This window comes from Phascolarctos cinereus, unplaced genomic scaffold (genome assembly GCF_003287225.1).
Source record: "Phascolarctos cinereus isolate Bilbo 61053 unplaced genomic scaffold, phaCin_HiC Scaffold_5;HRSCAF=322, whole genome shotgun sequence".
Lineage (NCBI taxonomy): Eukaryota > Metazoa > Chordata > Mammalia > Diprotodontia > Phascolarctidae > Phascolarctos > Phascolarctos cinereus.
This window is the reverse complement of record NW_027555958.1, coordinates 459,555,365-459,579,211: the sequence shown is the minus strand read 5'-3', so window position 1 is coordinate 459,579,211 and position 23,847 is coordinate 459,555,365. Positions and strand designations below refer to the sequence as shown.

The window sequence follows — 23,847 nt, the reverse complement described above, 5'->3', positions numbered from 1 at the left end:
GGGAATGAAGACTAGCAGTCCTAGAACTCAAACTATGCTAGGAAGTAGTAATGATCTGAACAGTTTGGGACTAGGTAAGAAATAGAGGTAGATCAGTGGAACAAATTATGTCCACAATATACAGAAGCAAATGAGCCCTAAAGATGCTACTGGGGCAAGAGCTCACTATCAGCCTGTTGGAAAATCTGTCAGAAACTGGGGCTAGATCAATGTGTCACATTGTCTATCCAGATGAGCTCCAAATGAGAACTGTCCAAGATATCATAAACAAAGTAGAGGGGGATGGGAGAAATTACGTGTCAAATCTGTGGCGGGAGAGGTATCTGTGGTTCGTGACCAAACTAAAAGAGAGACAGACAGCTGGTGGGGGACAAGGGGGATCAAGGAAGGTAAAATGGACAATTTGGATTGCATAAAAAGTGTTTGCCCAAACAAAACCAATGCAGCTAAAATTAGAAGAGAAGCAAGTAAGTAGGAAAAAATTCTTTGTTGTGAGTTTCTCCGATAAAGGTATCATTTCTCAGCTACATAGGGAACTGATTCAGATTTATAAAAATAAGAACCAATCTCAGTTGATAAATGATCACAACATATGAATATGCAATTTTTAGAGGAAAAAAATCCAAGCTATCAATAGCCATATTAAAAAAATGCTCTAAATCACTAATAATTAGAGAAATACAAATTAAAGCAACTCTTAGATTCCATTTCACACCCTTCAGATTGACAAAAAATGGAAAATGATAAATGTTAAAGGGACTGCAGGGGAAAAAATACATTAATGCACTGTTGGTGGAGCTGGGAACTGGTCCAGCCATTCTGGAAAATAATGTGGAACTGTGGCCAAAAAGCTATTACACTGTGTGTACCCTTTGATACCACTATTAAGTCTATACCCCACAAGGACGAAAGAAAGAGGAAAAGAACTTATACGTTCAAAATGTTTATAGCAGTTCTATTGGTGGTAACAGATAATTGGAAATTGAAGAGGTGCCTATCAATTGGGGAATGACTGGACAAGTTAAGGCATATTAATGTGATTGAATACTATTGTAACAAAGTGAATAGTTTCAGAAAAACCTGGCAAGACTTGTATGAATTAATACAGAGAGAAGTGGGTAGATCCAGCACAGTTCCTACAATAACAATATGGTAAAGACAAACATCTTTAAAAGACTTAGGAACTTTGAGTAACACAATGGCCAAACACAACTCCAGAGGACTCATCATGTAACATTCCACCCACCTCCTGAGAAAGAAATGATGGACTCATCATACAGACTGAGACATGACTTTTTTGGCCGTGGCCAATGAGGGAATTTGTTTTCCTTGACTACAGTTGTCTGTAAGAGGGATTTTGTTTTTCTTGATTTCCCAATTGGGAAGAGAGAGGGTGGAGGATGGGAGGGAGAGAAAGTGGATCTTTGTTTGGAAAAAAAACATACTAGAAAAAAAAAAGATCTGTTGACAAAACACATTTTATCCTCCCAAGTGGAATGTAAACACTTTGAGGGCAGAGACTGATATTTGTTTTGTATTCACAGCATGCTTGTGAAGTGCTTTGTACACAGTTGGTACTGGATAAATGTTCATTGGACTAGATTGAATTAGGCTGGATTGGCTCAGATTGGAGTCTTGTCCTAGAGATTTAGCAGCATTGTTACCCAGCTCCTTACAGAGAGATGATAGACTCAATATACAGAGTGAGACGTGTGTGCGTTTTTGGACATGAGAATGTGGGAATTTGTTTTGCTTGACTCTAGATATTACTGTCTGTAAAGTTGTGGCTGTTTTTGTGAGTTTTGTTTTCCATTGGAGACAGAGAGAAAATAAATGATTAATTGATAAAAATTAATTGTTTTTAAAAAAGTTTACCAGCAGAGACTCCAAAGTTCATCTAATTCAATTCTTTCATTTATAGAACCTAGAAAGGGCAAGCGTCTTGTCCAAAGTCACACAGTAAGAAAGTTGCAAAATGGAGACTGAGCTTTCTAAGGTTTTTCCTCCGCCACAATTCTCCCTAACCTAGAGCTGCTCTGAGGGATCTCAGAGGCCAGTGAGTCTACCCTGCTTACATACCCTATGCAGAAATGGAGGCTCGAAGAGGTAAAAAATACGTGAAGGTTTGACATGTGGAAGAATGCTTCAATTTATCTTGCTTAGTCCCTGGGGCAGGACTAGAAGCAGTGGTGGGAAGTAGGCACTGCAGGGAGGCAGGATTCATTCAGCTCCATGTGAAGACAACTCCCTGAGCCCTGATTGATCCCATCAAGGAGCCACCCAGGCCAAGGAACAGGCAGGATCTGGGCTCAGTTCACTGGAGGACTCCAGGGACAATCTGGATAGCCCCATTTATTTCCCTGGCACGCTGTCTAGAGGATTCTTGCTCCGGGGTGGCTTGTGTGTAGCGGCCTCTGAGGTCCCATCTGACCCTGATATTTGGGGGTCCGGCCCATGCTCCAGGGAATTCTACATTCTATGATCCAGGCCCCAGCCCAGGGGGTTTCCATGTGCAAGTTAATGAATGTGAGGTGAGTCACACCTTTCTTGGGGGAGGTGACCAAACCCACCTGACTTCTTCTGCATGTAGTCACTGGGCTGTGTGTAACAGGATCTCTCAGAGGTAACTAGACAAAACAGAAAGAACATAGTCTCCCCCACTCCGTGCTCCCTCAGCTTGTCTGAGTGTGTAAAGTGTTCAGAAACAAGGAAGCCACTTCCTGGGCTGCTCCTTGCTGACTGCCTCCTCCCCCAAGCTCCCCTTCTTAAACCTGCTCCTCCAATGCTGTTCCCTGAGTTGACCAAACGTATGACTTAAGGAAAGGCCCCGGGCAGAAAGATGTCCTGGATACGGGATGATTTCAATACAAAGGCGTGGAGTTTCAGAGCTGGAAGGAACCTGGGTATCCCACCCCCAGACAACTGGTCCAGCCCCTAGGCACCAACAATCCCCTCCCCGAGAGGTCATCCATCCACCCTTTATGTGAACACCTCAAGGAAGGGGGAGCCCACACACTTTTAAGGCAGTCTATTCCAGAGTGGAGAGAGCCCTGAACCCTATTAATCAACTAGTAATTAACTCACGTATTATTTTAATTAATAGTTAATTAATTTGATTGATTCTTATTTCTTTTCACAGATGCAATTCATGAAGTTACTGAGCAGCAAGAGCAAACCAGTTTGAAAAATGTCTCGAAGGATGGTAGAAATGTTGATGGTTTAAAAATGCCAGATTGATTTAAGACTTTCAGATGTCAGCATTTATGTGCCATGCACTGTGTGCTGTTCCTGTTACATTTCAGGGAGCACGGGATTGGATAAATCACCCCATCATCTCACAGGATGTTCACAGCAACACTGGGAGGCAGGTGCTATTATCATCCTCAGATAGGGAAACTGAGGCTGAGAAGGTAAGTGACTTATCCAAGGTTGTGCTGCTCGGACATGTCTGAAGCAGGATTTGAACCCAAGTCTTCCTGACTTCACATCTATTGCTTTATCTTCTAGTCTGTGGTGCACAAGCAGCATGTCTGGATAACCTTGAACATCATTTTCCCTCACTGGGCCTCAGTTTCCTCATTTGTAAAATGAAGGAATGGGACTAGGAGATTTCTCAGGGCCCCTCCGGCTCTTAACAGTGGATGAACCGGTGAGTGTTCGCCTTCCTGGGCCCTGACGTCTAGTCAACATGTAGATGAAGGGAGTGAGAGAAAGTTCTAGTGGGGCCCCATGTGCAGGGCCTTGAGTGCCAGGATCAGAAGGGTGAACTCCATCCTGTAAACAATGGGGAGGTATTGAAGTGTTTTGAGCAGGGAAGTAATGTGCTCCAAAGCGAGGGGCTCCTCCTCCTTGGGGGGCTTCATGTAGAAGCTGGATGGTCCATTCATTCAACGGGGGATTCCTTCTCAGATTCTGTGACTCTTTTCACACCTGCCCTGTGCCCCAAGCTTCAGTCTTCTCCCAGTGTCCTCTGCCCTTCCCCTATCTGTGTCACCTTCCCCTATTTCAGTGTAAGGTCCTTGAGGTCCAAGACGGGTTCACTTTTGTATTTGTGACACAGCTCCCACCCAAGCTGGGCAGGAGAGTGAAAGTGGGAGCAGGGTTACAAATGCCAATTGGCAAGAAAGCTCCTACCCTCTGGGAGCTTCCATTCCAGTGGGGGAAGACAGCACAGATGGGGGGTATATTATTGTATCTCCAGTGCTTAGCACATGGTAAGTGATTAATAAGTGTTTTAACTGTCTATCCTGTGATTCTTGTTTTAGGGAAAGTAATTTAGTTTCAATGTGCAAGTTGGATTGGATTCCATCTCCCAGACCTGATGGAAAAACCAAGTACTGAAACCATAAGGTCAGAGACTTGGTTTTGTTAATGTTTTGATAACTATTTCAATATCATTTAAAAAATTTTAAATAGCACTTTGTTTTTTCTAATTACATGTAAAGACAATTTTAAACATTCGTTCTTTATAAGTTTTTGAGTTCCAGATTTTCCTCCTTCCACTTCCCCTCCCTAAAATGGTAAGCAGTTTGATATAGGTAATATATGTGCAAGCATATAAAGCATATTTCCATGATAGTCTTGTTGTGAAAAAAAGATACAGACCAAAACGGAAAAAGCACAAAAAATAAAAATTAAAAAGTAAAAATAGTGTGCTTCACTCTGCATTCAGACTCCATCAGTTCTTTCTGTAGATGTGGATAGCATTTTGATGGAAAGCAATTATTAAACATTGACCACGTGATGAGAAACACTGCTATGTGCTGGGGTTACAAAGACAAAAGTAGAACAGTCCTGGACCTCAAGGAGCTTACATTCCAGTAGAGGGAGATAACACATAGAAGAAAGCTGTAGATTGGGAAGGCAATTTTGGTTTGGAAACCACAGTGATGGTAAATAGAACCCTAAAGGAGATGACATGCTCTTTCTTTTTTTTTTTTGGTAAATAGTATTTTATTTTTTTCAATTACATGTAAAGATAGTTTTCAACATTCACTTTTACAAGATTTTGAGTTTCAAATTTTTTCTCCCTCCCTCTCTCCCATCCTTCCTCCCCAAGATAGCAAGTAATCTGATACAGGTTTTACATGTTCAATCATGTAAATATATTTCTACATTAGTCATGTTGTAAAAGAATAAACAGAACAAAAAGGAAAAGATGTACACAAAAAAAGTGAAAACAGTGTGCCTCTATTTGCATGCAGACTGTGTAGTTCTTTCTCTGGGTGTGGACAGCATTTTCCATCATGAGTATTTTGGAATTGTCTTGGATCATCGCATTGCTGAGAAGTGCCAAGTCATAACATTGACTTTGTGGTATATGGCAGTCACTCAATAAAGGCTTGTTGATTGTGGTATGCAGTAGGTGCTTAATTAATGCTTTATTGCTTGTGGTATAGATTATGATATAGGTGCCTAATGTGAAGCTGATTTTGATACCCTTATTCAGTTTAATCAGCATTTATTCAGGTCATTGTGTTTTGAGGGTATCAGAGATTATATTAGTGAATTAAGCAGAATAGGATCAAATGTGTGGTGATTATGTTACTTGTTGGTTAGGCTAAGAGTTATAAATGATTAATCCGTCATGTATTGATGGTGATTTTAATTGTATTTGATTTATCAGATAGATTGATACTGTTAGCTAGAACTATTATGAGAATGGAACTGCTGCACTGTACCCCACCGCCCTGCAAGTGTAGTGCTTTCACTATAACCTCTCCACCCATAGGAATCACTCATTACCACCCACTGCCCAGTGACTTCTGCTTCAGAACCACAGCTTCCTTGGACCCCAGGATACTGTTGGTCCAAAAGTAGGGTCTTATGACCTGTGGAAGGCCTCTGCTGAGATGGCCTGCACTTGGCCTGTGAAAGGCCGGTTGACAGAGTGGTTATGACTGGTGAACATTACCCTTAGCCAATCATGGGAGCTCCCCACCCCACTTCTGAAGATTAGCCAATCGTAGGAGCTTTCACTCTTCTGAAGGAACTTCCCAAGGACGAGGGGACCTCCCAGGAACTCCCCAAGGGACTCCCTCAGCTCCTTAGCGTCAGGGACCCTGACCATGAGGAAGGTCTTGGACCCAGTTGATTAGGGACCACCAGTATCCCCAGTGAATTGATTGATCATGCTTGGTGCTCTGAGTGACTTGTTACAGGTTGGCGTTTTGTGGCCCACACTAATAAATGATTGTGTTATACAGTAGGTGATAAATGCTTGTTGATTGTGTTATACAGTAGGTGATAAATGCTTGTTGATTGTGTTATACAGTAGGTGACAAATGCTTGTTGATTGTGTTATACAGTAGGTGATAAATGCTTGTTGATTGCTTGGTTGATTTTTACAGTGTTAGGCCCTCTGGGTGTTGGGGAAATAAGTAAATATTTCCAAAGGACTGTGATGTGAAAACAAAAGGCACTGATAAAAATTTTAAAATAAGGAACTTGGTCTCAAGTTAACACATCAGTGGCATTAAGGGACATTAGAAATTAGCTCCTGGGCAGCTGGGTGACACAGTGGATAGAGTACTGGCCCTGAAGTCAGGAGGACCTGAGTTCAAATCCAGCCTCAGACCAAACACTTGACATTTACTAGCTGTGTGAGCCTGGGCAAGTCACTTAACCCCAATTGCCTAAAAATTTTTTAAAAAATTAAAAAAAAAAGACATTAGCTCCCTGAGCCCCGCTCCCAGATCTGCCTCATCGCTGCCGGGCCCTCCCAGGGATGTCTGCGTTCCCGCAATGGGCCCTGGAATAATGATGTTTACTGAGAGCCCTCTGATGAGAGGCTCGGAGGCTGGCATGGGCAGAGCAGTCATTTGGATGGAGTTTCGAGGCCAAGTGCCCTGCATTGGCTGCAGCTAATGAGGGCCTGGCTATAATTAGGGAGCCTGAACAAGCGGGGAGCTGGTCAGACCCTCCTGGCTGTTGGGATCTTCTTGTTCCCCACATTGTTGCTTCAAGTGCCTGGGGTGGGGTTGGATCTCAGGGTCTTCCTTAATTCCTTTTTCTAGAATTTCTTTCAAAAACAAAAACGACAGCTTGAACTACCACTGGGATGGTAGAAAGACTGAGTTCAGGTCCTGCCTGATCTTGAACTCTTTTGTGCTTTGTGGACAGTGAGGTATTGCAGTGGATAGAGGGATACACCTGAAGACAGGAAGACCTAAGTTCAAGCCTCAGGCACTTGCTAGCTTGTGTGACCTTGGGCAAATCACTTAACTGCTGCCTGCCTCAGTTTCCTCATCTGCAAAAATGGAAATAATGATGTCCACCTCACAGGGTTGTTTTGGGAACCAAATGAGATAATAATTTGTAAACCACTTAACTATCTCCATTTCCTTTTCTGTAAGTTGGGGTAATAATACCAGGACTCCTTTCCTATGGGGGAAGTGGTCAGTCATCCTCAACATGTTACGGAAATGTGTGTTGTTATTTCTCTGCCCTCACAAGTCCCAAATAATGTAATTTGGGATTGGTAGGTGACAGATGAGGAAACTGAGGTCTAGAAAGGGCAAGGGATTTGCCCAGGGTCACACAGACTCCAGACCCAGTCCTCTTTCCACTGGACCTTTCCTGAAAGAGCAGGAGAGCTGTCCTGGAGCAGAGGCAGAGCCGTCGAGGCTGGGGAATGAATAATGTCCCTTCCTCCACCTCTGCTGGCTGGAGACTTCCATCGTCCATGAAGGCCAGCTCAGGTGTGACCTTGTCTGTGAAGCCTCCCGTGATCTCCTCAGCTAAAATGTTCTCTCCCCCTTGTCTGGACCTCTCCTTTTGTCCCTTACCACATTCCGCCTTGCGTGGTGCTCACTTGTGGGCAGGCTGTATCCTCCCAGGAGTCTGTAAAATTGCTAGCATCTCATATCTCTGGATCTCCCTCCAGGCCCAGCACGGCGCAGTGTGCATTAAAGGGTACGTATGAACATGCTTATTAAAGGCTTATTGAATTGGAGGGATAAGACAGAGAATGATAAAGATACAGCGGACATGGTCACTGGAGGAGAGCTCTCCACATCCCAGGCAGCCGGAACCTCCGGTGCATGGTAGAAAGGGCCATGTTTGCATCTCAGATGTGACTGTTTATCCAGAGGAGAGAAGGAAGTAGGAGAACTCAGGAAGACCTGAGTTCAAATCCAGATGCTCCCATGTCCTTACTAGAACACTTACTAGCTGTGTGATCCTTGGCAAGTCACTTAACTCTTGTCTGCCTCAGTTTCCTCATCCGTCAAATGGGGATAATAATAGCCTCTGCCTCCCAGAACCGTTGTGGGCATAAAATGAGAACATATTTGTAGCATGATTAGTAAACTTGAAAGCATTATAAAAAATACAGTCTTCCCCATTAGAATCAAAGCTTCTTGAGGGCAGGAGCCAGCTTTGGTTTTGTGGTGTCCTCAGAGCTTAAAAGGATGCCTGATACACAGCAGTCAGTCAGTCACAGCCAGACGAAGAGTCTGTATTTGATCCTTGGGGTGATAGGGAGCCAGTGAAGTTTATTGGGGGAGGGAGGATGACATGGTCAGACCTGCTGAGTGCAAGAGGGACTCAAGTGGGGAGAGACTGAGGCAGGATGACAGCTCCTTTCACCTCTCACTGAGCCCCCTTGTTATGTCTGCATTTACCAAGGCCCTGGCAGGTGCCAGTTGCGGGGGACACAACTACAAGGTAACGCCCCACCTCACGGAACTTACATTCCCCTAGGGAATTACCATGACAGTGAATGCAGCAGGGATATAAAAATCAAAACCATGGGATTTGGGAGACGTGTTATGGGGGAGGGATCAGGGAAAAGGCCTGTGGTGGGACAGGGCCTGGAGATGAGCCTTGAAGAAGCCTGGGACTTCCTGAAGAGACAGGGTGAGGAAAGAGGGCAGGCCAGACAGGGGGAGTAGAGAGTGGTCAAGAGGTGAAATGCCTTGTAGGGAGGAGTAACAAGGCAGCCAGGGAGGGAGGGTCAGGTGTGATCACCCAAAAAGAGAGGGTAGAGCCGCTTTGCAAAGGGCTTGAAATACCAGACACAGGTGTTTGTACTTGTATTCTAGAGGCGATAGGGAGCTATTGATGATTCTTGAGCTGCTGTAGGGACTGCAGCTAAGTCCCAGTGAATGCAAACAATGGTATTTCCACTGAACTGGGACCAATCACAATATTTTACATGATTATAACTTCAAATAGAGTGAATTGGAGTGCGTACAACCACCCCTCATAGGATTCCCTGCTCATGCTGATTCAGACCTGGCAGTCTTATTTGGCAGCTCCATAGAGGTTGGATTGGAAAGGGAAAGACAGGGAGAAGGGGGGCCAATGAGAAAAAAAAGAAAGATTAATTCCCCAAATCCAGATGTGACCATGTCATCCTTCCAATTGAAAATAGTCAATGGCTCCCTATTACCTCCCAGGATGAAATAGAAACCTCAGCCTTCCACTTCCCAATCCCACTATTTCCTGCCTTTACGGCTTCATTTCACAATATTCCCCTTTCCCTCCCCTCCATTTCAGTTAAGCCGGCCTACCGGCTGATTCCAGTACGTGACAGTCCATCTTCTGGGTCTGTCCCAAGTGATCCTCCAGATCTGGAACTACCCACCCTCTTTTCCCTTGGGAATCCCCAGCTTCCTTATCTCCTACAGAAGACCTTTTGGATCCCCACAGGCAGCGCTGCTCTCTGCCTCCTGGAACTTGATTGTATACATTTTATAGTCACTTACTTATCGTAGGCCCCTCCAGAGTGTAAACTCTTGAGGCTAGTCTGCTTTGTTTTTTATCTTTATAGCCCTAGTCTCTAGAATGGCGCTGATACTTAATAGATGCTTTAATAAAGATTTGTTGAATTCATTTGTATACTCCAAAGCTCCATGTGGTATTAGAATTCTTGGAGAAACCTGTATAGAGAACAAGACAGGAAACTTGGCCCTCCAGAAGTTTACCACTGACTCTTTATGAGAACCAAGGGGTGTGAATCGCAGCATGGCAGTTTCTTCCCCAATGGCAATTGGGATGGGCATTCTGTGATGTCTATCTCGTTAATAACAACCATATGCTTGGAAAAGTACCACCTCTCATAGATTATCATTATGATGGGTGCTTCAAAAGGATAAAGGGAAGGGACTTCTGGCTCCAGAAAAGTGTGAGAAGAAGCCACTGGACTGGGAGAAAAGCTAGAGCAGTTCTTGACACATTGGGTCAACAAGGAAAAGATCATTTTCATGCAAATTTTGCCTCTATCATTTACTACCTATGAGACTTTGGGCAAATAACTCTCTGGGCCTCAGTTTCCTCATTTGGAAAATGGGTGTCCGCTTGATGGCCACTAAGGCCGCTTCCAGCTCCAAATCTTTGATCCTGTGTTAAGTGTAAACAGTGTTTTCCCTTCTGTCAACAAATGACACTTCTTCCTCCCACCCTGAGCCTGTGTCCATACCACTCTGCTCCCAAAAGCAGTGACCAAAGTTCATTTTAAATAATGTTCAGTCATGCTCCTGGGACTCACAGAATGTTGGAATTAAAAAAAAAAAGAGCTTTAGAAGGCATTGAGTCCACCTCCTCATTTGACAGATCAAGAAACTGAGGCTCAGAGAACAGAAGTGACTTGCCCCATGTCGCATAATAAGTGGGCTCTAGAGCTGAAAGTAGAATCCAGATCCCCTGTTTTTCCTAGAACTTTCTGATGTAGGTGAGGCAGCAGGACTGGCCAGTTAGAAGCTTAACCTGATAAATTTTGGGAGAAACCTGAAGCTAGAAGCCACCTCTACTTCCTCCAAGATACCTTCTCTGACTATTCTGGTCCATACCTATTTCTCCTTTCTCTCTTAACTTCCATTCAACCTCCAGTCAACCAGAACCCAGAGCTTCATCTCTGCACTTTGTCCAATAATTAATAATAATAGCAATACTTTACATATGTATGGTACCTGAGTAGTTTATAAAGGCTTCCACCTCCGTTATCTCAGTGGATCCTCCTAACAGCCCTATGAGGTAGACAAGGCAGGAATTGCTCTCCTGTCTTTACAGATGAGGAACCTGACACCAAGAGAGGTTAGACTGCACATCACTCAGTAGAATATGAGCTCCTTGAAGGCAGAGCCAATCACATCTCAATTTTGCTTCTGCTTTTTCTACCAAGTAAGAGGATCCTTGGATTAGAGTGCACAGAATAAAAAAGATTAAGAAAGAAATGATACCTAAGGTGAGTAAGAAGACAGTACAAAAGCACCTCGCTGCCCTTGATGAATTCAAGTCATCTGGCCCAGATTGACCATTGCTGAGTACAGAAAGAACTAAAGGATGTGGTTACTTGGTCCCTGTTGAGGGATCTTTGGAAGGTGGTAGAGAACCCATTTGAGAATGGCTGAAAAATGGTGATACCTGTGCATACCAGGGTAGTGCTAGAGCCCAAGAGAATGACTGTGAAGAATTCAGAGAAGGATCAGGAGATTTATATGAATTAATGCTGAGTGAAGAAAGCAGAACCTGGGGAAACCCGGTGTGTCTGAACTATACCAATGTTAATGGAAAGAATGTCAAAAAGAAACTATGTGCTGTATCCTTATTATGACTAAGAAATGGGAAAGTGTAGCTCTCCCCACTGTTTTTTCAGAGATGGGGGGACCATGAGGAAACTGATGCCCAGGGAGATTGTGACTTGTCCAATGTTCCATGAGTAGCAGGTGTCAGAGGCAGGATTTAAACCTGGTTCCTCCAGCTCTAAATCCAGAGGCCTTCCCATCCTACCATAGGGGAAAAAAGCACTTTGTTAAGCATTTTTTGGGTGGCTAGGCAATGGGGTTAAGTGACTTGCCCAGGGTCACACAGCTAGTAAGTGTTATGGGTCCGAGGTTGGACTTGAACTCAGGACCTCCTAACTCCAAGGCTGGTGCTCTTTTCACTGCGCCACCTAGCTGCCCTGGAAAAAAGTACTTTGGAGCAAGGGTGGGGAACTGGCATATACTATCAAATGTGGATATGTTGGTTAGTTTTGTTCAGCTGTGTTCTCTCCTTTGTCCTCTTCTCTTCTCTTCTCTTCTCTCCTGTGTCCTCTTCTCTTCTCTTTTCTTCTCTTCTCTTCTCTCCTGTCCTCTGTCCTCTTCTGTCTTCTCTTCTCTTCTCTTCTCTTCTCTTCTTCTCTTCTCTTCTCTTCTCTTCTCTTCTCTTCTCTTCTCTTCTTCTTCTCTCTTCTCTCCCTCCCCTCTCCCTCCCCTCCCCCCCTCCCCTCCCCTCCCCTCCCCTCCCTCCCCTCCCTCTTCTCCTCTTCCCTCCCCTCCCCTCCCCTCCCCCCCTCCCCCCCCCCCCTCCCCTCCTCCCCCCCCCCCCTCCCCTCCCCTCCCCTCCCCTCCCCTCCCCTCCCCTCCCCTCCCCTCCCCTCCCCTCCCCTCCCCTTCTCTCCTCTCTTCTCTTCTCTTCTCTTCTCTTCTCTTCTCTTCTCTTCTCTTCTCTTCTCTTCTCTTCTCTTCTCTTCTCTTCTCTTCTCTTCTCTTCTCTTCTCTTCTCTCTTCTCTTCTCTTCTCTTCTCTTCTTCTTCTCTTCTCTTCTCTTCTCTTCTCTTCTCTTCTCTTCTCTTCTCTTCTCTTCTCTTCTCTTCTCTTCTCTCTTCATAAGGGCTGACTGACTTGGAGGATGGAGGATCTGTTTGGAGATGGAGGTGATATAAAGATAAAAGGTCTCAATAAACATAATGCTTAAAAAAAAAAAGAAAAATCATAGAAAACAGGAGTACCAAAGAATTGGCAAATATCATGATTTTTCTTTATTTGAGAAGACGTCACATCTTTCCAAATCTAACAACCTGCACTGACACTGTGTGCAGGATTCTGGGTCCTCAGCTCAGGGTTGTGTCCTTTCCCTCTCCACTAAGGGACCCCTGTGCTCTGGACCTGAGGAACCAGAGTGGGTTTTGGGATGGGTGGGATGGGAAGAAGGATCCCTAGCTTCTAACCTTGTGTCCACCACTCACTTGCTGTATGACTCTGCATAACTTACTTTAACTTTCCGTACCTCGGTAAAATGAAAGGGTTGGTCTGTTGATGGGTATGATAGATGAGCTATTGTGACTGATCTATATGAGAGACCAGGGCAGGGGTGGGGAGGGGAGTGGGAGGAGGACCACAGGACTGAAGAAGGGCAAATTCTGTGAAGTCTTCCTGTAAGCCGAGAGAGAGCAGAAGGCTCTAACACAAAGTAGGATATGTTGGTAATGATAATAGGTGATATTCATATTACTTTGCACTTTTCATCCATTATCCCATTTAGTCCTCACAGCAAGCCTGAGAGGTGCATGCTGTGGGCGTGGTGACCTTCATTTTAGAGGTAAGGAAACTGAGAACTTAAGTGACTTGTCCATGGTCATACCGCTAGCAAGTGTCAGAGGTAGGAGCTGAATCCAGGCCTGTCCTGACTACAAATATCCTATTCCCTGTGATCTTTCTCAGAAAGAAAAAAAATTGTTGATATTTTCGGTGTATCACTTAGTTGTGAATGTGTTCTTTCCCCATATGCAGCCAGCCCTTATAACAAGGAATAAAAAAGAAAAAAAAATCCATTTAGCAAAACTAAATCTCACAACATGTGCAGTGTCCCACATCCATAGTCCTCCACATCTGAAAAGAACAGAGGAGGTTCATTTTTTCATCTCTTCTTTGGGGTCAGTTTTGGTTAACGAATCAATCACATTATACTGGCTTTCTTTTATTTTTTTAAATAATTTTTCCCCAATTACATGTAAAAACCAATTTTTTTTAAATTTTGAGTTCCAAATTCTCTCCCTCCCTTCCTCCCCTCCCCTCTCCCTGAGATGGTAAGCAATTTGATACAGGTCATACATGTGCAATCATGCAATCATATTTCCATATTAGTCATGTTGTGAAACAAAACACAGACCAAAAAAAAAAACCCACCATGGAAAAAAAAAAGTAAAAAAGAGTATGTTTCAGTCTGCATTCAGACCATACTAGTGGGGGACCTCAACTTGCCTTTCTTAGAACTAGATAAATCTAACAACAAAAAAGAAGAAGAAGAAGAAGAAGAAGAAGAAGAAGAAGAAGAAGAAGAAGAAGAAGAAGAAGAAGAAGAAGAAGAAGAAGAAGAAGTAGTTGTTAAAGAGATGAATAAAATTTTAGAAAAGTTAGATATGATAGACCTCTGAAAAAATTGAATGGGAATAGAAAGGAACATACCTTTTTCTCAGCAGTAGGTACATGGTACCTACACAAAAATGGACTGTGTATTAAGGCGTAAAATCCTCACAAATGCAGAAAAGCAGAAATATGATATGTGCCCTTTTCAGATCATAATGCAATAGAAATTACATTAAAGGGCCATACAAAGACAGACTAAAAATTAATTGAAAACGAGATAATCTGATCCTAAAGAATGAGTGGGTCAAAGAAAAAAATCACAGGAATAATCAATAATTTCATTAAAGAGAATAACAACAATGATACAGCATACCACAATTTATGGAATGCAGCCAAAGCAGTGCTTAGGGAAAAACTTGTATCTCTCAGTGTTTACATCAATAAAATAGAAAAAGGGCAGATCGATGAATTGGAAATGCAACTGAAAAAAAAAACAAACCGAAAAAGAACAAATTAAAAATCTCCAGTTAAACACCAAATTGGAAATCCTAAAAATCAAAGGAGAGATTAATAAAATTGAAAGAAAACCATTGAACTAATAAATAAAACTAGGAGCTGATTTTATAGAGGAAAAACCTCAATAAGATAGATAAACCATTGGTTAATTTGATTTTTTTTAAGAAAAGAAGAAAACTGAATTACCAGTATCAAAAATGAAAGGGATGAATTTACCACTAATGAAGAGAAAATTAAAGCAATTAAATGTAAATAAATCTGACAATCTAAGCAAAATGGATGAGTATTTACAAAAAAAAAATGTGAATTGCCCAGATTAACAGATGAAACAATAGAATACTTAAATGACTCCATCTTAGAAAAAGAAATTGAGCAAGGTATCCATGAACTCCCTAAGTGAAAGTCCCCAGGGCCAGATGGATTCACAGATAAATTCTACCAAGCATTTAAATAATAATCCCAGCACTATATAAACTATTTGGAAGACTAGGCAAAAAAAGGAGTCTTACCAATTTTGTCTTACAACACAAATATGATGCTGACGCCTAAACCAGGAAGAGCAAGAACAGAAAAAGGAAACTGTAGACCAAGTTCCCTAATGAACATCGATGCAAAAGTTTTAAATAAAACAGTAGCAAGGAGGTTGCAGCAATATACCACAAGGCTCATAGACTTTGATCATTTGGGATTTATATTTATGTGCAGGGCTGCTTTAATATTAGGAAAACTATACTGCGTTTCTAAAAATGGTAAACACATAAGAAAGGCATCAAGTTATTTAGGTAATCTAGGAGGCAGAGATCATCTTTGACTGGGGAAATCAGAGAAGGCTTCAAAGAAGAAGTGAAAACCTAGAAAACCTCTGCCTGGTGATTTGGTATCATCTGGGCTCATCTGGCCTCTTTCTGGGGCTGTCACCTGTCAGATGAGGCTCAGTCGTAGGATCTTGGAATTAGGAATGAAAAGGACCTTATAGGTCCTGCCAGACAACTCCCTCATTTTATCAGTGTGGAGCATGGGAGGGCTTAGGTGATTCGATCAGGGGCACCCAGGTAGTAGATCAGCGGAGGTGGGGTTTGAACCTGGGTAATAGAATTGTAGGCAGAAGTATGAAAGGGGCCTTAAAGGCCATCTAATCCAACTCCCTCATTTTATAGATGAGGAAACTGAGGCCCAGAGAGTAGAAGGGATTTCCTGAGGTCACATGGGCCATAAGTATCAGACCTAGGCTTTGACCTAGGGTTATTTGACTCCAAATCCTGTTTTCCTTCCACACCTGCCTGCTTCCTCAAGGCTACAGCCTGGAAAACCTCCTTTTTTCTTGTCCCACTGCAGTCTGTTTTATGCAGCTGATCCATGATTTTGCAAGAGCAGCCAACCATGACAGCTCAATCCGAAGCACTCTGACCCTGTGGAATGTGGTCATACTCCATCCTGACATTCACATACCACTAACCAATTAGGGCCAATCCTAAAGCTGTCCTATCAGAATGCTGCCAGTCGAATATTAACCTGAGCCTGTGACCGCCTTGGGGCAGACCCATGGACAGGAACCCAAGAAGTACTCCTAACCAGGTGATTTCAAGGACTTCACTCTGGCCATGTCAGGACCGGTGTATTGGGGTTGTGAGGCTCCCCTGTCCCAGTCCTGGCCCATTCCCCAGGCCTGAGCCACCTGAACACTGCAAGCATAGGCCTTCCACATCTGGTTCCAACCTACCTTTCCAGCCTGCTGTCACATTCTTCCCCTTCATCTAGTCTACACCTGTAGTCAAATTGGCCCTTCCCCCTCTCCTAATTTTGACTTGCCTCCTTCCTCTGTGATTTTAGTAAACACTATATAAGTTAACCGTTGTTGTTGTTGTTACACTGCGGGGAACTGATTCCTGTGGGGCAGCTAGGTGGCACAGTGGATAGAGCACCAGCCCCGCAGTCAGGAGGACCTGAGTTCAAATCTAGCCTCAGACCAAACACTTGGTATGTACTAGCTGTGTGACCTTGGGAAAGTCACTTAACCCCTATTGCCTCGCACGCGCGCACGCACATACACACAAACAAACAAGGAACTGACTCCTAGGACTTAAGGGTCATTTTTCATATGGGGAAACTGAGACTTAGGAAAGTCAAGTGACCAACACAAAGTCACCAAAATAGTATGTAACAGAGGCAAGATTTGAACCCAGAATCTCTTCTCTTTCCTCTATTTCATGCTGACTCTCCACCTTGCTCACTCCTTGGCAAACATTCGCTGGTATGATTTCCTTGTTCAAGTCCTGCTGCAGAGGCCACCACCTCTGCGAAGCCTCCTCTGAACGCTTCAGCTCGAAGTGAATCCTTTCCCACGGGCAGCTAGTCGTATAGTGGATAGGAGGGTGGACCTGGAGTCAGGAAGCCCTGGGTTCAAATGCTGCCTCAGATATTTACTGACTGACCCTGGCTGAGTCATCTACCCTCTGTCTGCCTCAGTTTCCTCCCTTGTAAAAATAGTGATGATAATAGCACCTGTCTCCCAGAGTTGTTATGAAGATCAAATTAAAAAATTTATGTGAAGTGCTTTGGATGCTAATTAGTATCCTTGCCTCGAATTCCTCGGGCCTCTCTGCCCTTTTGCACTTCCCTGTTTTCTAAGTGCTATTACGGGGTTTGGGGGGGGCGGTATTTTTCATCTTCTACCAGACTGCAAGGTCCTTAAAGGCAGGGGCTGTGTCATTCGTCATTTTCATATCCTCACAGTCAGTGCAGTGACTTGCACATAGCAGGCATTTAATAAATACTTGCTGAATTAAAGAACAACAGCAACAGCAACTAATTTCTACTGCTTTAAGATCCATAAAGTAAGCCTTCTCTCCTTAGCAGAACAGGTAGAGCCTGGGACCCAGAGCTGGGGGAGCCAGGTTCAAATTCTGCCTCTGATCCCTGCTCTCTGTGGGACACAGGGAAAGTCACTGGCCCTCCTTGGCCTCGGTTTCCTCATCAGTAAAATGAGAGGCCTGAATTAAAGGGCTTCGGAAGCTGTGACCTTTGGTCGAGTCATTTTGCTTTGCCAGGCGCCGCTGTAGAAGCACCATCTGTAAATGACGCGTTTGGGCTGAGCGATCTCTCCGGTCCCTTCCGGCTCCCAGTCTGTGCTCCCGTGATCCGGGGAACAGCCCTACGAGATAGGGTTGCACATAGTGTTAATCCCATTTTACAGACGAGAAGACTGAGGCTCAGTAGGGATAGGGTTTGTCCAGGGTGACTTGGCTGGTATGTGGCACAGCCTGTAGGAGATCCTAGTCCTGGCTTTGTCACTGGCTTGTTAGGATTTTTTCTTTTAGGAAGTGAATTAAGTACATTAAGCACCTACTATGTGCCCGGCTTTGTGCTAAGCACCTTACAAATATAATCTCCTTGGATCCTCACAACAATCTTGAGAGGCAGGTGCTATTATTATCCCCTTTTTACAAATGAGGAAACTGAGGCAGACAAGTTTAGTGAGTAACCAAAGGTCACACAGCTAGTAAACGTCTGAGGAGAGATTGGAACTCAGATCTTCCTGACTCCCCACTGAGGCACCAGGGGGGGCTTACGCAGTTCCCCAAGTATGAAATAAGAGTTGGATCCTATGATCTCTATGGTCTCTTTATGGCTTTGATATTCCAAGTTCTAGGTATATATTCTAAAGCCCTTCCCAATCCTTAGATATGTTCAAACATTCAACGTCCCAAGGTTCCTCCCAGATTTGACAGTTTATGTTCTAAGGTCCATCCCACCTCTGACATTCTAAGTTCTAGGTATATGTTTTAAAGTCACATGTTATGATCTATGTTCCCTTCCATGTCTGACATTCTGTGTTCTTGCACTGTCTTGTATAAAGCCACTTCCAGCTCCAAAGTTTGGCTGTGCCCATGTGTTACTTCACTACAGACTGATCTTGGTAGCTGTGAACCAGGATGACGGTGAAAGCCAGCCTCCCCCAGGTACCTGGAGTCAGAAGCATGAGACATAGGTTTCTCCCTCCTACTTTTCCCTCCCCACCCGGACTGGGCAGCCCCAACAGTTCAGAGCCTGGTCATCCCACTTCCAGTTCGTCTTTCCTGTGGTGAACCTGATACTGGCTTCATCTGGAGAAACTGAGAGACTCACCTTCCTGGGACAGGATGCAGGAGGGTGGCGATGGACAGATAGAAGGAGTGACTCACCAGAAAGGGGCAGGAAAACTCCGTGTGTGTGTGTGTGTGTGTGTGTGTGTGTGTGTGTGTGTGTGTGTGTGTGTGTGTGTGTGTGTGTGTGACATTAGCCCTAGCTGATTTTGAAAGAACCTGTTTGGTTAAGCCTGCCACTCAGGAACATTTGCTACTGTTATTTATTTTCTGTCTTTTGTATTCAGAAGACTTTACTCAGAGTTATGGAGACGTACAAAAGAAATAAAAGACCCAAGAAGTGCTGCTCTCAAGGAGTTTCCAGTCTAGCCTGGTTAATCTCATCAAAAGGAACTTTAGAACACAGAAGGTTAGAAGTAGAACTTACATAGAACATAGAATATTAGACCCTATATAGAACCCATAGAATATTGGTAAAAAATAACATAGGATGTTACAGCTGGGAGCAACCTTATAATCTAGTCTAATTCCCTGTTTTTATAGCTGAAGATAACTACGATTGAGAGAGGGAGAGTAATTTGCCCAAGGCCACCCATACAGTGATGTGTCTGGTGCCCCAGCTGGGCCTAGATTCTGGCTCTCCTAACTGCTGTCCACTGAAGGAAGCTGCCATTTTGAACCTGATTTGCACCCCTAAGGAAGATCTGGATGCTCATGTGGAAATGATGGGAAGCTTGGGAAGAGGTCGACTTTCTATTACTGGATATTTGAAAGAGAAAGAGACGAAGGTGGTCTTAATCTTGACAAGCTCAGGCCAAGGCTGGATAAATGTTTGCTGAGTGTCTGAAAGTGGAGTTGGCCTCGGCGGCTGCTGAGACTTTCTGCACACCTGCAACATTGGCGATTCTATATTTTGGGAGAGCAGGTGTCAGAGGGCTCAGATAGGTAAGACCCGATGGCTCAGGAGGGATGAAAATCTCTCCAGAAAGAAGACCTCTGAAGTAATGAATTAAACATTCTCTTGGGAAAGAGGAGAATGAAGTGGCTAGTGAGGAGCTGGTCAACCAACTCATGTTTTTAAAAGATTATGCAGAACATGGTGGGTGTGAACAGGTTTCCACACAGAGACAATGAGGATGATAGATTTAAACCTGGGACGAATGTAAGGGGAGGGGCCTTGTGCAACCCTGTCATTTGGCACATGAGGAGACTGAAGCCCAGAGAGTTTAAGTGAGTTACCCAGAGCCACACAGGTACTACAAGAAAGAAGTGGATTTGAACTCAGCCCACTGACTCCAAATCTGTTCCATGCTTCCATCCGCTTCTTCCCTTTCCCCCACCCAAGCACCCTAAGAATTGCCTGGAATACTGGAAAATGAGAGCCTTGGGATGCTGCCATATGAGGCTGCCTAGTCACTGCAGTGATCTTTGAAATACTGTGGAGAGTGGGAGCGGCACCGAAGTACTGAAGAAGGACACATGCTATCCTAATGTTCCAAAAAGGACAGTGAATGGAGTCTGCAGACTCGAGGCCTCCTCCCCGATTCCCTTGTCCCTGGAATGCTCTCCCTCCTCCCCTGCACCTCTTAAAATCCCTTCAAATTCCTTTGAGACTCAGCTCAAAGACCACCTGCAGGAGGAGACCTTTCTTACTCCCCCCAGAGTCTGGTGGCTTCCCCGCCAAGGTTTGTTACTGTTCAGTCGTTTTCAGTCACGTCTGAGTATTCGTGACCCCATCTGGGTTTATACCTGTGTGAGAGTGGGATTCTACTTCTCCACCAGTCAGCCAACCAACAGAATAAACTTGGTGTTGAGAAATTTTGCTATCAACTTGTCTCAATGTGTGGATAAACTCTTAGTCAATTTGAAAGGATCATGGGACTTTTGAACATTTGGATGGAAGGTAGATGATGTTTCACAAGAAACATCTTACGATTGGTTAAGAATATCCAATTACATCTTCTGTGCTGCTCACGAAAAGAACAATTGGTCCATCAGTGAAGGCCTTTCAGTTGTGAGCCAGTCAAGTGGTGGAGGACTCCAGGCCTGCGGGCATTCTGAGAAGGCACAGGAGGAGAACAATGTCTACAATAACAACACTATAGAGACAGAAACAACTTTAAAAATTATAAGAATTCAGATCAGTACAATGGCCATCCCTGATTCCAGAGGACCAATGGGGAAGAAATGTGACCCACCCCCAGACAGAGGGTCGATGGACTTGGGGCACAGAACAAGACGCATCTGAGACCAAACCAATCCAGAAACTGATTTTGCTTGAGTAGGCATACTGGCTTCAAGGGATTGTTTTTTTTTTTCTTTTCTGTATTCCAGTGGTTTGAGGAGTGGGAGAGAAAGAAAATAGATTTTCTTAAATGACTTCTTTAAAAAGTCATGGAAAAATGTTTGTTAATTGATAGGTAGGTCCTTTTCTAGTTCTGACATTCTGTGATCACAGATACTTGAGAAATAGTTTGGGGGCAGCTAGGTGGCACAGTAGATAGAGCACTGGCCCTGGATTCAGGAGGACCTGAGTTCAAATCTGGCCTCAGACACATAACACTTACTAGCTGTGTGACCCTGGGCAAGTCACTTAACCCCACTGCCTAACCAAAATAAAAAAAAAGAAATAGTTTGCAGATTTTACAGAAATACAGAAGTATTACAGATACTTGAGAAGTGAAACTTCTCCAGAAAAATGTCAGGGCTCTGGGGGCAGCCTCATCCTTTTGAGGGGAATGGGATGGTAGGGAAAGGACTTGTTTTTTGCTGATTTCAGATTCTCTTGAAATAGAGATTCCAGGTGCTCAGACTTCATTATACCAGTCATGATGTGAAGTAAGGTTCAGCCCAGCGGAGTAATCTGTCTCGACCTACCTACCTGCCATGTGCATTCCAAGAAAATGGATCCAATTTCTCCATCTTGGCTTGTCAGAGAAACAAAACAAAGATTTCTTTCCTTGCCTAATGTCCTCCCCAGGCCTAAAGGGAATGGGGAGCAGTAGTGCCCTGTCCCTCTGATAAAGCTGAAAAGCCTTTCCCCGCTCCCTCCCCCTCATCCACCTCTGGATCCTCCTCCTCTCCTTCTTCTTTTCTGGCCATTCTCCACGTTCTGGCTGTGAACTGCTGTGACTCACAGAGACCATTCATCTGGGTCAGGAGAAAGGGAGGGAAAGTCTTATCAGAGCCAGACAAGTAGGAGGAGCACTTCCCCAGCTCAGAGGGCCAGTTCTATGCAGAGGGGAGACTTTACCAAAGCACTTGTCCCCTGTCTGCAAATCCCTGAAGAAGAAAAAGGCCTATGGAGAAGGAGTTTAACCCTCTTTATCTACTCAGCCCTAGAAGACAGAACTGAGAAAGAACAAAAGTCGAAGGGAGGAAACTTTCAGTTTAACGTAAGCTACATAAAATGTTAAGGTGTTACACTAGGTCCGTTTTTTCCATTTTATTGTTTTTATCCTGAACTTGATAAATAACAAATAAAAAGAACATATTGTGGAAGAGAAAAAAAGTATTACAAATGAAACTGAAACTCTCTGTTAAATAAAGAGCTCACTCTTTTTTAAAGTAGATCCTAAATTCAACATGTGACTTTTAAAGCTGTCCTCCTGTTCTCTCCTCATTGTGTGTGTGGGGGCGGGGGCACCCTATCACTCACCTGCCTTTGACTTCACTTACGTTTCAGTGAGCTATAATTGTGCCTATAGATCTCCTCTCCACTGATAAAGGACACAACCAACTCCTGTAGAATGTAGTTGCTGTGGCAAAACATTTGTCAGATTCAGTCAAGTTGAGGATGAGTCTATCTGAATATAACTGGGTCAGGACTTGGATGACAGCCATCACAACCGAGCCCTTTCCCATTTGGTGGGACTTGGCAGAGTTTGCAGCCTGCTGGTATAGCCTTTAAGAACCCAGAGTCACCCCTGAGTCCCTACCCTTGACTCCAGAACTCTGCCGCTTTTCCCCTAGAACAAAACCGAGGTCCCCCTGAGCTCTCTCTTCTCCCCTGCTCCTCGCCTCACGTTGTTCTGATGTCATCCATCACCATTTCCTCCTTCACTCTGGTCTTTATTGAGTAGTCCTTCTGCTTGGCAAAGCCAACCCAAGCTCTCTATCCATACCCTTGGTGCCATGCCTTCCCGTCTCCTTCAGCAGATTGCTTCCTGTCATCACCCTATCATTTTGCTAATCTTCAACCTCTGGCACATAGTAGACACTTAGTAAAAGCTTATTGACTTTACCCCTCGCTAGCTACTGATTCCTTCCCTGCGGTCTACAAACACACCAAGTCTTCTCCAGCCTAAAATAAGCCTCACTAGTTTCTACCGTGCCCGTTAACTATCATCCTATATCTCTATTCCACCTTCTCAGCCAAACGCCTTGATAAAGCTCTCTACAGTCGATGTTTCTATTTCTTCTTCTCTTGCTCTTTTCCAACCCCTGGCTTCCTACATCACCCTTTAACTGAAACTGCTGTCTGTCCGAAGTCACTGTTGATCTCTTCATCACTAGATCTAACGCTCTTTTCTCACTCCTCACCCTTGACCTCTCTGCAGCACCAGAAGCCACCTTTCCCTGGATATTCCCTGCTCTCTGGATTGCATTGACTTAGCTCTCTTTGATTCCCCTCTTACCTGTCTGATTACTCATACTCACTACTCTCCTTTGCTGGTTCTTCTTGGGGTGTCCCCAAGTCTCTGTCCTGTACCCTCTTCTCTTTTCTCTGTATTCTCTCACTTGGTAACATCATTAGCTTCCATGGTATCAGTTACAATCTCTTAAGCAGATGACCCTAGATCTATATTTTCTAGCCCTATTCTTTCTTCTGAGCTCCACTCCCCTAATCACCAACTGTCTCTCGGATAACTCAAAACTAGATGTTCCGTAGACACTTCACAGTCAATGTGTCTATGATACGACTCATTATCCTCCCCCCGCTCCCAACCCTCCTCTTTTTTTTAAACTTCGCTATTACTGTCAAGAGTACCCCTGTATTCCCAGCTACCCAGGTTCACAAACTTGGCATCTTCCTTGAATCCTTTTTCTCTCACCCCATATAACCAATCAGTTACCAGATCTTGTCGTTTCTTTCTTCACATCTGTCAACTACATCCCCTTCTCTCCTCTCCCATAGCTACCACCCTCATTCAGACCCTCATCACCTCTTGCCTGGA

General features: G+C 44.1%; 1 protein-coding gene across 6 annotated transcripts in view; it reads left to right on the top strand.

Moving 5' to 3' along the window:
- The window catches only part of MYSM1 (Myb like, SWIRM and MPN domains 1), a 69,966-nt gene extending 47,726 nt beyond the window's left edge, over window positions 1-22,240 (top strand). The window contains exons 21-26 of one of the 6 annotated variants that reach the window (XR_013487449.1): window positions 3,140-3,410; window positions 3,508-3,649; window positions 4,266-4,350; window positions 15,924-16,163; window positions 18,445-19,079; window positions 19,214-22,240. The gene's annotated coding sequence lies outside the window, so the exon portion shown is untranslated. Of the gene's footprint in view, window positions 1-3,139; window positions 3,411-3,507; window positions 3,650-4,265; window positions 4,351-15,923; window positions 19,080-19,213 lie in introns of all 6 variants that reach the window. The other 5 variants (XR_013487450.1, XR_013487446.1, XR_013487448.1 and 2 more) reach the window with 5 other exon arrangements.
- Window positions 22,241-23,847: the final 1,607 nt, after the last annotated feature.